At 35.0% G+C, this 12,534-nt stretch overlaps 1 long non-coding RNA gene across 1 annotated transcript; it reads left to right on the top strand.

Annotated features, from left to right (window-relative positions):
• Positions 1-2,770: 2,770 nt before the first annotated feature.
• LOC124238873 (uncharacterized) lies at positions 2,771-5,565 on the top strand. Its single transcript, XR_006888434.1, has 3 exons — positions 2,771-2,812; positions 3,522-3,595; positions 5,430-5,565. It is a non-coding gene; the product is annotated as an uncharacterized LOC124238873 (long non-coding RNA).
• The last annotated feature ends 6,969 nt before the right edge of the window (positions 5,566-12,534 follow it).

Below are 12,534 nucleotides of genomic sequence, written 5' to 3'. Positions count from 1 at the left end.
AATATCTCATTAAGAAACTAAGTTAAAAAGTAATCTCATTTTAACATGAATTTTTTTAAGCAAAACTTGAAATGAGGGACTGACCCTGTGGTGTAGTGGGTAAGTCTGACGCGCTCCGCTTCAGCAGCTCAGTTTCGCTGGTTCGGATCCCGGGCACGGACTTACACCATTCGCCAGTCATGCTGTGGCAGTGACACACATACAAAACAGAGGAAGACTGGCACAGATGTTGGCTCAGGGCTAATGTTCCACAAGTAAAACAAATAAAAAAGAGGAAGATTGGCAACAGATGTTAGCTCAGAGCGAATCTTCCTCAACAACAATAATAAAAAACTTGAAATGAAAAACATAGTGAACAAAGCATTACAAATTATCTTGCCTTGCCCCTTTGTTCAATATTTATAAGTTTAAAATTCAATGATTTTTTATTTTGAAAAACTAGCATGGGCCTTCCCACATAACCCAATCCTGGTGATGCTACAGAAGTAAGAAGAAGACTGGTATCCCAGAATTTAATTTCAATTAAAACAAAGAAAGAAAGAAAAAGGAATCTCCTTAGGAAGCAGAATGTGTGGAAGGTAAGTGGTAGCTTAGAAAAGGAGAAGATGTTACTGATGGAAATGGAGATGCGTACACTTTCCTTTCCTCCCTGTTGTTTTGTTCCTCCTTGCCTACTTCATTGCCTAATTACAGGCTAGGAAAGCAGCAATGCCAGCCTGACAGGACAGACAGGTTGGCAGGAAACCATCAGGGCATTCTCAGACCCCAGCATCACTATAGCACATGTGGGTGAGCTGGCCTATACTGAGAATTTGCTCTTCTACCTCCTCCAAGTTTGAAACCAAATGTGATCTGTATCATTTGCCTGAAGCTTTTCTGTCACCCCATTTCCTAAGCACCAGGAAGAGAAACGAGGTAGGTCATAGGGCTTAGCACCTTCCCAGAGGTGACACTATTGGCCATAAACTCTGTTAATTGCAAGAAAATTGAGGTGAAGATGGAAAATAATGTATGACCAGTGAAATTTCAAGCACTATGGAAGACAAACAAGAAACTAAGCAACGTATAACAGAATCCCCTAGAAAACAGAGCTTGGGGCAAAACTTTTGCTCTAACGATACTGCAAAGTGCAATAATCCCAGTGCAATGCAAGGAATGGGAAGGGGAAGTGAGGCAGCGACGTGTAGGAAGCAAATGCGATGGGATGCATTATCATGCTGGCCATGATGGTTTATCCACTTACCTTCCATAAGCTTCAGCTCTACTCAGAGGATGCAAATGTCATTTCACGTCTCTGATTTCAGAGTCAGCTAAGACCTCGTACCAAACAGTCCTCAAAATGTTTTCATACTCTGTCAGATGGCTGCAGATGTTGATGGAAGTACCAGAGCGTGCATTTTCAATGGGTATGATAGCACCCTGAAGGGCCAAAAATTGGATCTTGGTGGTGGAGGAGAAGGGGTTACAAAATATTCTTATGCTTAAGTAAGAAGTATATGTATCAATAACAAATATACATACAATTAGGGCCAGGTACATAATTTGCAATGCCCTGTGTAAAATGAAAATGCAGGGTGCCTCATTTAAAAAGCAGGAGAAAAGTGCCACTAAAGATACTAACATATATGGCTTTTTCCTTTCTTCTGCTGTCTAGCTCTCTACTTGTGACAGTGTTTATTTGCTATTTAACGCCATTCAAAATCAAGAAAAATTACAATTTTAAATTTTGCGTTGAATTTTTTCATCCATCTTTGTATTGTGTAATCACAGTTTTAAATGCAAATATAAGCTCATTTAACTCCTCGTATGTGGAATCACTAAAATTACACACTTTGTATTTCATAGCTCGTACATACATATGTATTTTGGTTTTTTGTCAGCACACTAGAAACACTGTGTAAAACTGTCTTCCAAAGTGGCCGTACCATTTCTCATTCTCACCAGCAATGAATGAGTTCTCGTTGGTCCACATCCACTCTAGCAGCTGGGGTTATCAGTATTCCAGATTTTGGCCATTCTAATAGGTGTGATCTCTCAAAACCTTACCTTCCATCTGGGCCTCATTTGAATTAACCACTTGTGAAAGCCGAAGGAATTGTGATGTCACTGAATGTCAGGTTACTATCCCATTTACCAGGGCAGTGAGGTCCCTATTGCTTTCACATGAGTAGGTAATGGGGCTCTGACATCTCAGCTTGAGATTCTGTTTTCTAGAAACACTTCTAATTGTCTTAGCCCAGGCTTCCAGAGCCTGAAGGAAGATTTAATGTGCTAATGTCTTACTGGGGAGTACAATCTCACTGAAGTAAGAACTAAGAATAACAAACTGTTAGACTAAAATAGATGTGAAATGAGGATCCAGAAAGGAGAGCTGAGTACTAATGCTACACTTTTCCTGATAGCTTTTGCCCAAACTTTTTATATTGAATGAAATTTCAGACTCACAGGGCGTGAGTAATGGACCCTCGGAAACCTGCGATACTATAGACTGCTGGAAAGTGGGAATACTTTTATCACTTCTGGTCAATTTTTTTGGTCATTATCTCTTTTTTTTGTTTTGAGGAAGATTAGCCATGACCTCACATCTGCCACCAATCTTCCTCTTTTTGCTGGGTAAGATTGGCCGTGAGCTAACATCTATGCCCATTTTCCTATATTTTATAGGTGGGACACCTGCAACAGCATGGCTTGGTAAGTGGTGCTGAGGTCCACATCTGGGGTCTGAACCAGAGAACCCTGGGTGGCTGAAGCAGAGCACATGAACTTAACTTCTACACCACCAGGCCGGCCCCTAGTCATTATCACTTTTTATGTAAGTTTTCCATTTTTAATTTTGTTACTAATTTCTGGTTTTATTTCATTGTTTAGTTTATTTGTACTATTTGGAACTTATTAAGGTTTTTTGTGTGAATACATTGTCTACTTTCATGAATGTTCCATGTGCTTTTATTGTAATACTTTTTTTTACTGAGGAAGCTTCACGCTGAGCTAACATCTGTGCCAATCTTCCTCTATCTTGTATATGGGTCACCACCACAGCATGGCTGCTGACGAGTGGTGTCAGTCTGCGCCCAGGAACTGCACCCAGGCTGCCAAAGTGGACTGCTCCGAACTCAACCACTAGGCCATGGGGCCGGCACCCTGTGTGCTTTTAAAAAGAGAGTTTATTCTCTATCATTGGTGCACGAAGTTGGATATATTTCTTTAAATATGTTGTTTTAACATACCTTTAAATTATATTGTTTAGAACTCCTTTAACTTTTTTGGGGGAGGGATGAAGAATGGTATTCCCAAATCCCCCTTTTTTTAATTGAGGTTTTTATAAATTTATTGTAAATTTTAGCCTTTACAATTATAAAACTGTACTTATTTGTCTTGTTTACTGATGCTTTGCTTAAATTAACCTTGCCAGGTATTACGTTTGCCACCTTGCATTTTTCTTTTTTTCTTTTTGGTTTGCATTTGTCTGGTATTTCTTTGTCATCCTGTAACGTTATCTTTTTTGAATGCCTCTGTTTTAGGTATGTCCCTTTTGTGTAGCAGAGGGCTGAATATTGCTTCAAGTGCCATCAGAATATCTTTTTTCTTTTAAAAGGTGAGATAAGTACATTTACATGTTTTGAAGAAATTGATTTGCTTGGTTTCTGTTCTGTCAGATTATTTTATTTTTGTATTATGTTATATTTGCTGTTTATCTTCCACTATGCTTTCTTTGAATTTAAATTGATTGTTTTGTATATATAATTTGTGTGTGTACATATATACACACACAGAAATATGTATGTTAGTTCTAGTGAGCACACTTGTATTATTAATACCTATATAAATTTCCACAATCCCAGTCTGCCTCACTTAAGATTCTACTAATGGTGTGTCCACCTACAATCTTGTTCATTACTCTCATTTCTTGCTTGTGTGCTAATCAAGAATCAATTCTACTTTTCTTTTCATTTTCCTCTTTCTTCTCACTTTTTAAATTGTGTTATTTCCACTTTGTCAGAGCATGTAGCATATGTGTATTATTACACTTTTATACTCACCTTTGTTACACTTTTAGACCTGCAATTTTTCCCCCATTCACCTTAGGGGTGAGTGAAATTTGGTGTTAACAAGATTATTAAAGAAAGGTTCATCAACAAAAAATTACTTAAAACTGGATGTTCCAAACAGATTTTTTTGTAGTCTTTCTTCTTGAAGGAAATTTTGGTTTGATATGAAAAAGAGCACAAACAATATTACCAAGTAAACTTAAATTTAATAATTATGCATGTTATAATTTTATATGTAGCTATGGGATAATAAAAGCGGAATGTGTAATTTCCATGCAAATAAAGACTTAAAAATGTAGTGATTGAACTAATTAGTCTAAAATAAGGCAAGAAGTAAAAAAAAGGAACCAAGGAATTGGTCAAGGGAACTAAAAATTAGGGGATTATGGTAGAGCTGTAAACCAAATATATTTTGATAATTTTGTTAACTCCATTGCATGTAATTATTCTAAATGATCTGATTAAAAGACAAAAGTCATCAGACTTGACTATAAAGATCTAGTTTTTTATAATAACTTTATCTAAAACATTCAAAAGTAAGAGAAATGATAAAGTATCAAATGAAACTACTGTAAAAAAGATGACATCTCTACATCAATTATTGTAAAATAGTCTTCAGACAAAAAGTACCTGTAGGAATACATAAGGCCATTCCATAATGATAAAAAGTTTATTTCATCAGGAAAACAACATATTCTGAAAGTGTATGTCTTTAATTATGTGATCTCAATATGAAAAAAAGTAAAAATTACTAGAAGAAAAAAACTAATAATTATACTGGGAAATATTAGCACACACTTCTCAGTAATTGATAGAAAAGTTAGTTAAAAATCACCAAGGATAGACTATTTTAAATAAAGTTGAGATTTATGTAGAATGCTGCATCTATAAGTTTCAGACTGTACATCTTTATTTCACACTCACATGGAGAATTTACAAAGATTCATCGTATACTGCTGGGCCACAAAAAGTGTCAATACATTTCAAAGTTTTGAATTCATACAGAACATGTTTTCTGACCTCGTGAGAATTAAGCTAGAACTCAATAAGAACAACAAAAATATGAAAAGACCTCAATGTCTGAAAATTAACTGAGAAGAGCCTTTCAGGAATTGAAGGTTCTGATGTGCCCCAAACAGAGTATCTTTTTAACTCGATTTGGTATAAGTGAGAAAGGGCAGGAGAGGGTGAGGAGAGAGACAGGGACAGAGAAGAAAGGAAAACAAGGCATACATCTCTCAAAGTGGTTACATGGTGAGAAATATAAATTAAGATGAAGGATAAATGCTTGCCAATTTTTTTTTTCTATTTCTGATTTTGTTCTTTCATTTCTTTGCCTCTCCCCACCTTTGGCTTCCATGATTTTTAAAATCTCTATAGGCAAAGATACTCTCCTCAAACAAGCAGCTCTGAGTGATTCAGCGATGGTCTAGCCTCTGCCTGTGTGAAGGCCAGCTATAGCTATGAGAGATGTCATCTTACTTGACTGGTAGGTTTTTCATGGGCATTGATGCCCACTCCCATGGCAGGTATCAAGTGAAGACTCCTTCTCTCCTCTGAGATTTTTCAAATTGGGACCTTGTACCTACAGGTCTCTTATGTGCTCCAGGCCCCCTCAGCCAATCAGTTGTGATTTCTCTTAGACTCCAGATCTCTACAGCTTACCATCCCCAGACAATCTGTTTCCTCCCAGTAAGTGCCTTTTTTGCTGGACTCTCTTCCAAAATGACTAATAGTGGCTCCCTAAATAGAAACATCTAGCAGAAGAGAGACAGGCCTCCGACCTCTCCTATTAGTAAAAATAAAATAAAATTTATTTTCATACTATTTTTACTCTGCCATTAGAGGTTGCATTTAGCCACATGCATCAGAGGTTGCATTTGCCTTTAGACAATTTTAGATGTAAGTCAGGTGTATTCACTATGGGTTCCAAACTCTGGTGACATTTGTTAAACTTTTCAGATGCTTCTCTAAAGTCTCCTTCACTCGGCTTGGTTGAAGAGAGAGGAAATGCCTCAGCTTTCTAATAACTCTCACTGTATAAATCCTCTCTAATCCTCTCTTGACCCCTGACCAGGAGCCCTTGTGGTCTAGTGGTTAAGATTCATCACTCTCCTCACTATGGCCTGGGTTCATTTCTGGTCAGAGAACCACACCACCCATCTGTCAGTTGTCATACTGTGGCAGCTGCATGTTGCTGTGATGCTGAAAGCTATGCCACCAGTATTTCAAATACCAGTAGGGTCACCCATGGTGGACAGGTTTCAGTGGAGTGTACAGTCTCAGACAGACTGGGAAGAAGGACCTGGGCACCCACTTCCGAAAAAATTGGCCATGAATAGCAGCAGAGCATTGTCTGAGTTGTAGGAAGATGAGAGGATGGCACAAAAAAGGCTGTGCAGGGTTCAGTTCTGCCTTACACAGGGTCGCTAGGAGTCGGTATCAACTGGACGCCATTAACAACAACCTGACCCATCTCCACGACTCTGGAAACACCCAAAATGAGGAGACAAGCCATATGCTTACCGAACTGGTTTTCCAATTTGTCACCATGTCATAAATAGATGATTTAGCAACCTAAAATCCAAGCATTTAGGAAATCTGAAATTCTGAGACAACAGGAAAATAAGTTAACTTACAGTTAAAAATATTGATATATGCACATAAATGTTTACATACTATTACATATAAATAGTAATGCTATTACATCTACATAAACACGTTTTATAGGCTACTACATACATACATGCAAACACACATGCACATACAACCCACATATAATTAGTAAGCCAGTATAATATTTGGGTATTTTATCTCACAAGCTGTTGAATCAATTTATTATACATTAATTAATTAGCTATTTTCATTATAGAAATGGAAACCAGTTATCTTGTTATTCTGCTTGACCCGTGAATTGGGGAGAACAGAGTCTAAAATTTGAAAATATGCAAATATACAAAGGGTCATTTATTAAGTATGATGTTAATTTTAGAACATCAATATTGATAGGCGAGAGAGTACACAGTTTAACAAAGTTGGATTCAGTCATCATAAAATTGGGATGGTTACTTTGATTGCAATATATTTTAATTGGAACAAATTTAGCCCACCATTCAACCACTGGGTATATGTCAATTTAGGTATATAGTCTCTGACTATTTAAAACTAAATATGGACCAGAAGCCCCAAACTCTAAAATTATATGTAGGATAGTATGCACAGATAGAATAAAGAAGTCCCAGCATTTTCTAAATTCTTTAACTAGTTTTCCCTGAACTTTTCATTAATATCTGAGAAAAGATCATGTTAATAAACAAAGAAAAAGATAAAGCTGAAATAATTTAACGAGGATTCTTCAGCAAAAGAAAAAATACATAATGGATACCATATGTGAAAAATGTTCAACATCACTAGAAACTGGAAAAAAAATTAAAGCATAGTGAGATGCCCTCTTTCCCCTACAAATTAGCAATCAGACTAAAGGTGGGCTGAGACGGGCACTTTGATACATTGCTTAACGGAGTGTAAATTGCTATAACTCGTCTGAATAGCAATTTGACAATCAAGGACTTGAGAATGCTTCATTGTCTTTGCCCCAGCAATTTTACATCCAACATGAGGAAATAACTCTAAATAAAACCTCACGAATAAAGGCATCTGTTGTGAAGTTATTTATAATAGTGAAAATAGTAAAAATGTCCAACAAAAAGAGAATGCTTAATTAAATTGTTATACTCACATTATGAATGTTAAGCAACCATTGAAAATTATGTTTATGCAGAGGTAGTTATAAGAAAGTACTTGTGATGAAATTAATAATAACTGACAAAATTTTTATAAAAACATGCCCCTCAACTCCAAATACCAAACCTCTTTGCAGGAAAGTATCTTCAGCTCAGACTCCTTCGTGCTCCCACAAGTGAATTCAATAAAATATGAACTAAAAAAGAATTACAAAACACAGGAGCTAACCAGCAACTATGAGTGAGAATATTTCAGATATAATAACTTCCATATATAAAAGGTGAAAATTATCTTTAGTATCTGCAAAGAAACACAGAGGAAAGAAACAATGACCAACAAATAAGAAACCATTAAAAATGATACGAAAATTTTGATAAAGAATCAAATAGAACCTCTTGAGTAAAAATATATAACATATGACATAATAATACATAATGCAAAATAAAACTGAATGCATATTTAAATACTGCTGAAGAATTAATGAGCTACATGATAGAGCTGAACTTTACATGGCATATTTTCTCAAGGTGGCCTTTTATTTCCAACAATCTACATTATTCATACTTGCACTTGAAAGTAGAGAAATGGATTTTGCAAACATTGACTTAAATAGGATTGACTACATTTGGATTCATATGAAGATATTTTGAAATACTCCTTTCTTTGTCCTGATGATCTTATTTTAAGTTTTCTCTTCCTTTTGGGCTAGGGGCAGAACCCATATGAGAAGCTGTTCTGTTTATGTTAGTGACCTGCACTAATGTATTCTCATTGCCTGGGGCCGTATTTGAGCCAATGTGGATGTCAAAATAGATTCTGTCAAAGAATGCCTTTAGAGAGTTATCATGGCCTCCACATGGAATGTGAAAGGTCATAATATTGTCCATGCAAACTCCTAAAATTGTAGGCTTGGAATATAAGGAATAATTCTGTAGTGTGAGCAATAAACTCTGATCCAGTTAGCCCTTTAATTTTGAAATGCAGATTTCTGAACTACAACGTGCCATGTTGGTAACAAGCGTGTCTTCAGTTTTTTATATGCTCAATAGAAGCCTTGGATGAAATATTCAAATGGCCTAGACAAGTCCTGACACATGGTATTAGCTTCTCAGAAATAATGAACAGCACCTTCTGAGCCTAAACACAACATTAATTCAGACTTCTGTAATGGAAAAACATGTAAAAGGAGGAAAAAACCTAACATTTCTTGAGTGTAAAACCTGTGTGCTCAGAACTGTGACAGATGTTTTACAAATGTTATTTCGTTTTACCTCCACAGTGACCTTAAACGTTATATTATTTTACACATTAGAAAACCAAGACTTGGAGGCTAAGTACTGAACATGTCACAGATGGAGCTTGAGTCTGTGACGCCAATCCAGGACTGTATGACTATAAACTCTATGCCCCTTTTTATAGAATACACTTTCTCACAATTTAAATACAATTTACAAGCCCTTTATAATCATTTTTTTAAAAACTTAACTATATAGTATATTTCATTTTTTCCATGATCTGCTTTTTATATTTTAAGATCAAATTTAATTTGCTTTTATGTTTTGTTTTATTTTTACAATTGAATTGTAGCAAATTTTCTAAAGAAAAAACCATTGCAAAATAATACAAGATCTTCAGATATTAGAAGAGTAAATTTCTTCTCAACTAATTTGACAATATCAGTATAACATTTGTACCAAAACCAGTGACTAGAATAAGATAGAGTCACGCATCAATCTCATGCATAAAATAGATGGAAAATTCTAAACAAAAATATAGCACTGTATAAAAAATAAACCCAGATCAAGTTGAATTTATCTGAGAAATTCAAGGATAGTTTTACATTAGCAAAACTGAAAAGCTGGATAGCTGTACAAAACATTTAATAAATGTCAACTTTAATTTGGGACAAAAATTCAAAGCAATCTAAGCAAATGATGAAATTTCCTTAAATTGTTAAAATGATATCTAGAAAAACAGCCTAGAGTAAGCATTATTCTTACTAGAAAATAACACAGTGTTACCTTTAAAATCAGGAACCAGTAAAGGCATCCAATAGCACCACTCTTATTACATATTGTACTGAATATTCTAGACATCATATTAAGGCAAAAAAGTAATTAAAATCATAACTATTGGAAAAGAAGAAATGAAATTATCATTACCCACAGATAATGTGTTTTTAAAATATCAAAGTCTTTGAATAAGGAATTCTACTGCAAGAATTCTATTATTTAGGAACACTTGCATATCTGCACATAAACATATGATTAACGATGATCATTTTAGCATTATTTATAGTAATGAAAAATTGAGAAACACATAAATGTTAGTTAACAGAGCATTTGGCAACCTACATTAGGTTTTCTATTGGGCCAGTAAAAACAAGTGAAGAGATTAAATGAGCAGGTTCATTGCAAAATAATACAAAGAGTACCATCTCTATCGAATGCATTTGTGTGTGTGTTCGTGTGTGCCCTCATGTGTATATGTATATGCAGGGAAATTAATACAAAACATGCTAAGAAGATGCACATCAAACAGTTGATAGAAGGTAACTCTGGAAAGTCTACGTATATGGAGAGAGGCAGGAATTAAATAGAGACTACTCTCTTTTGCTCAGTACAATTCATTGTACAAATAGTATGTGTTCAAATATTTACTTTTTTTGATAAAGGGGGATATAAAATAAAGAAAAGCATGATAATCAAAAAAGGTAAATGACAATATAAAAAAGAAAAAATAACTTACAAGGCCAATAGCCATATTAAAAGATGAGTAACTTCACTAGTAATCAGAAACATACAAATTAAAAGTGTTAATATATGATGTTCATCTAAGACATTTTCACCCACAGCAGTAAAGGGATTGCTAATATCCTCTGTGGCTAAGGAAGAAGAAGAAAAATAGATGAGCTAAATCAATGTTTGCAGAGGTGTAAACTGGTGCAATTTTCCTTGAAAAATTCTTTGGTAGTATCCATAAAAATTAAAAAGCGTATACTATTTGAGCAACAAATACATTTCTAGAAAGCTTTCCTACACATATGCAGTAAGACACATGTAAATAGATACTCATAGTATCACCATTGGTAAGGGTGAAAATAAAATGCTTATAAGTTAGAGAATAGTTAAATACATTGAGCAACATTTAGCAGCAATTACGAAAAAAAGGAAAGTATGACGTAGTTCCAAATACACTAACATAAAAGATTATCCAGATACTTAAGTTAGAAAGAAAAAATAACAAAAATATAAAGCATGACCCAAACTGTATTAAAAATGTTAACTAACATTGTATATATTCACATGTGCTCCTATTGATGATTATGCATAGGGAAACACTATCATTAGCAGTGTTTATTGCTGAAGGGGTAAATTGAGTTGAAAGAATGAAGTAGTTCTCTAACTCTTTTCAGTATCAAATTTTGTATCTTTTATTTTTATTCATTAGCATTTATTCTTATATGATTTGGGGAATTAAAAATAATTAATCAGAATAAAATTGCAGTATAATCTTATAAACAATAAAATAACATTCATTGGGAAGTCGCTGAGTTTTTATTGCTTTCTGAGTGCAAATGTATACTGTTAAGCATCTTTTTTTGCATGAATCCAAATAGTTCATCTCCATTTTCTTAATATACGATCTATTGATTTTAATCTGTTTTGCCTACAATTTGGCACTTCCATCTGGCACTAATCTCCTCTATGTATGTCCTTCTTCAGCCTAAGAGTTTACAAGGAGACAGAGAGGAAAGAAAGTGACAGGCAAGTATTAAGACTTGTGCAGAGTCTGAGATTTTTAACCTGCTAGAAGCCATGATATTCCTGGGTCAGAAGCAAAGGACTTTATTACTCACAACAGCAATAGCAAGCATATTAGTATTTGAGACGAAGGACAATACACTCCTAGTAGAAATAGTCAAATATAAAAAAATTTTGTAAGACAATACCCCTAACTAAAAAATATAGAGATATTTGGGAAGAATGAGCTATATTACCCTGTGTTTTATGAGACTACACTAAGTAAATTGAGAAGGAAAGGGTTAAAAGTATCTTTTTTTTTTTTTTTGGAATGAAGATTGGCCCTGAGCTAACATCTGTGCCAGCCTTCCTTTATTTTGTATGTGGGATGCTGCCACAGCATGGCTCAATGAGTGGTGTGTAGGTCCCCACCTGGCATCTGAACCTGCAAACCCTCGACTGCTGAAGCAGAGCAGGGAAACTTAAACACTATGCAATGGGTTGGCTCCAAAAGTAAATTTTTTAACTCATTTTTCCCTTCTCCTGGAAAATTAGTTGATCCCAGGGCTGCATTTAGGAAAAGATACATATTTTCAGTGGAGAAACCTGGAAGACGCCATCTCAGCCAAGTGGTCAAGGTTAACATCACCAGCATATCACTACTTATTGACATCATGTGCTTCAATCGATGCATTGAAAAGGACACAACATCCCTTCTGTGGTATACTTGCCAAAAATGCATATGCTTAACCCAATCATGAAAAAGCATCAGGCAAATCCAGACCAGGAGACATTTCACAGAATACTGACCAGCACCCTTTAAAAGTTTCAAGTTCATGACGGACAAGGAAAGGTTAAAGAACAGTCACAGATTGGAGAAAACTAAGGAGATGTAATAATATGGAATCCTGGATTGGATCCTGAAAGAAAAAAATGATATTAGTAGGAAAATTAATGAATCTTGAGTAAAGCCTGCATTTTAGTTAATAATATTGCTA

This window comes from Equus quagga, chromosome 5 (genome assembly GCF_021613505.1).
Source record: "Equus quagga isolate Etosha38 chromosome 5, UCLA_HA_Equagga_1.0, whole genome shotgun sequence".
NCBI classification, from domain to species: Eukaryota; Metazoa; Chordata; class Mammalia; order Perissodactyla; family Equidae; genus Equus; species Equus quagga.
Note: the sequence above shows the minus strand (reverse complement) of the source record. Positions and strands in the feature narration are given on the sequence as shown.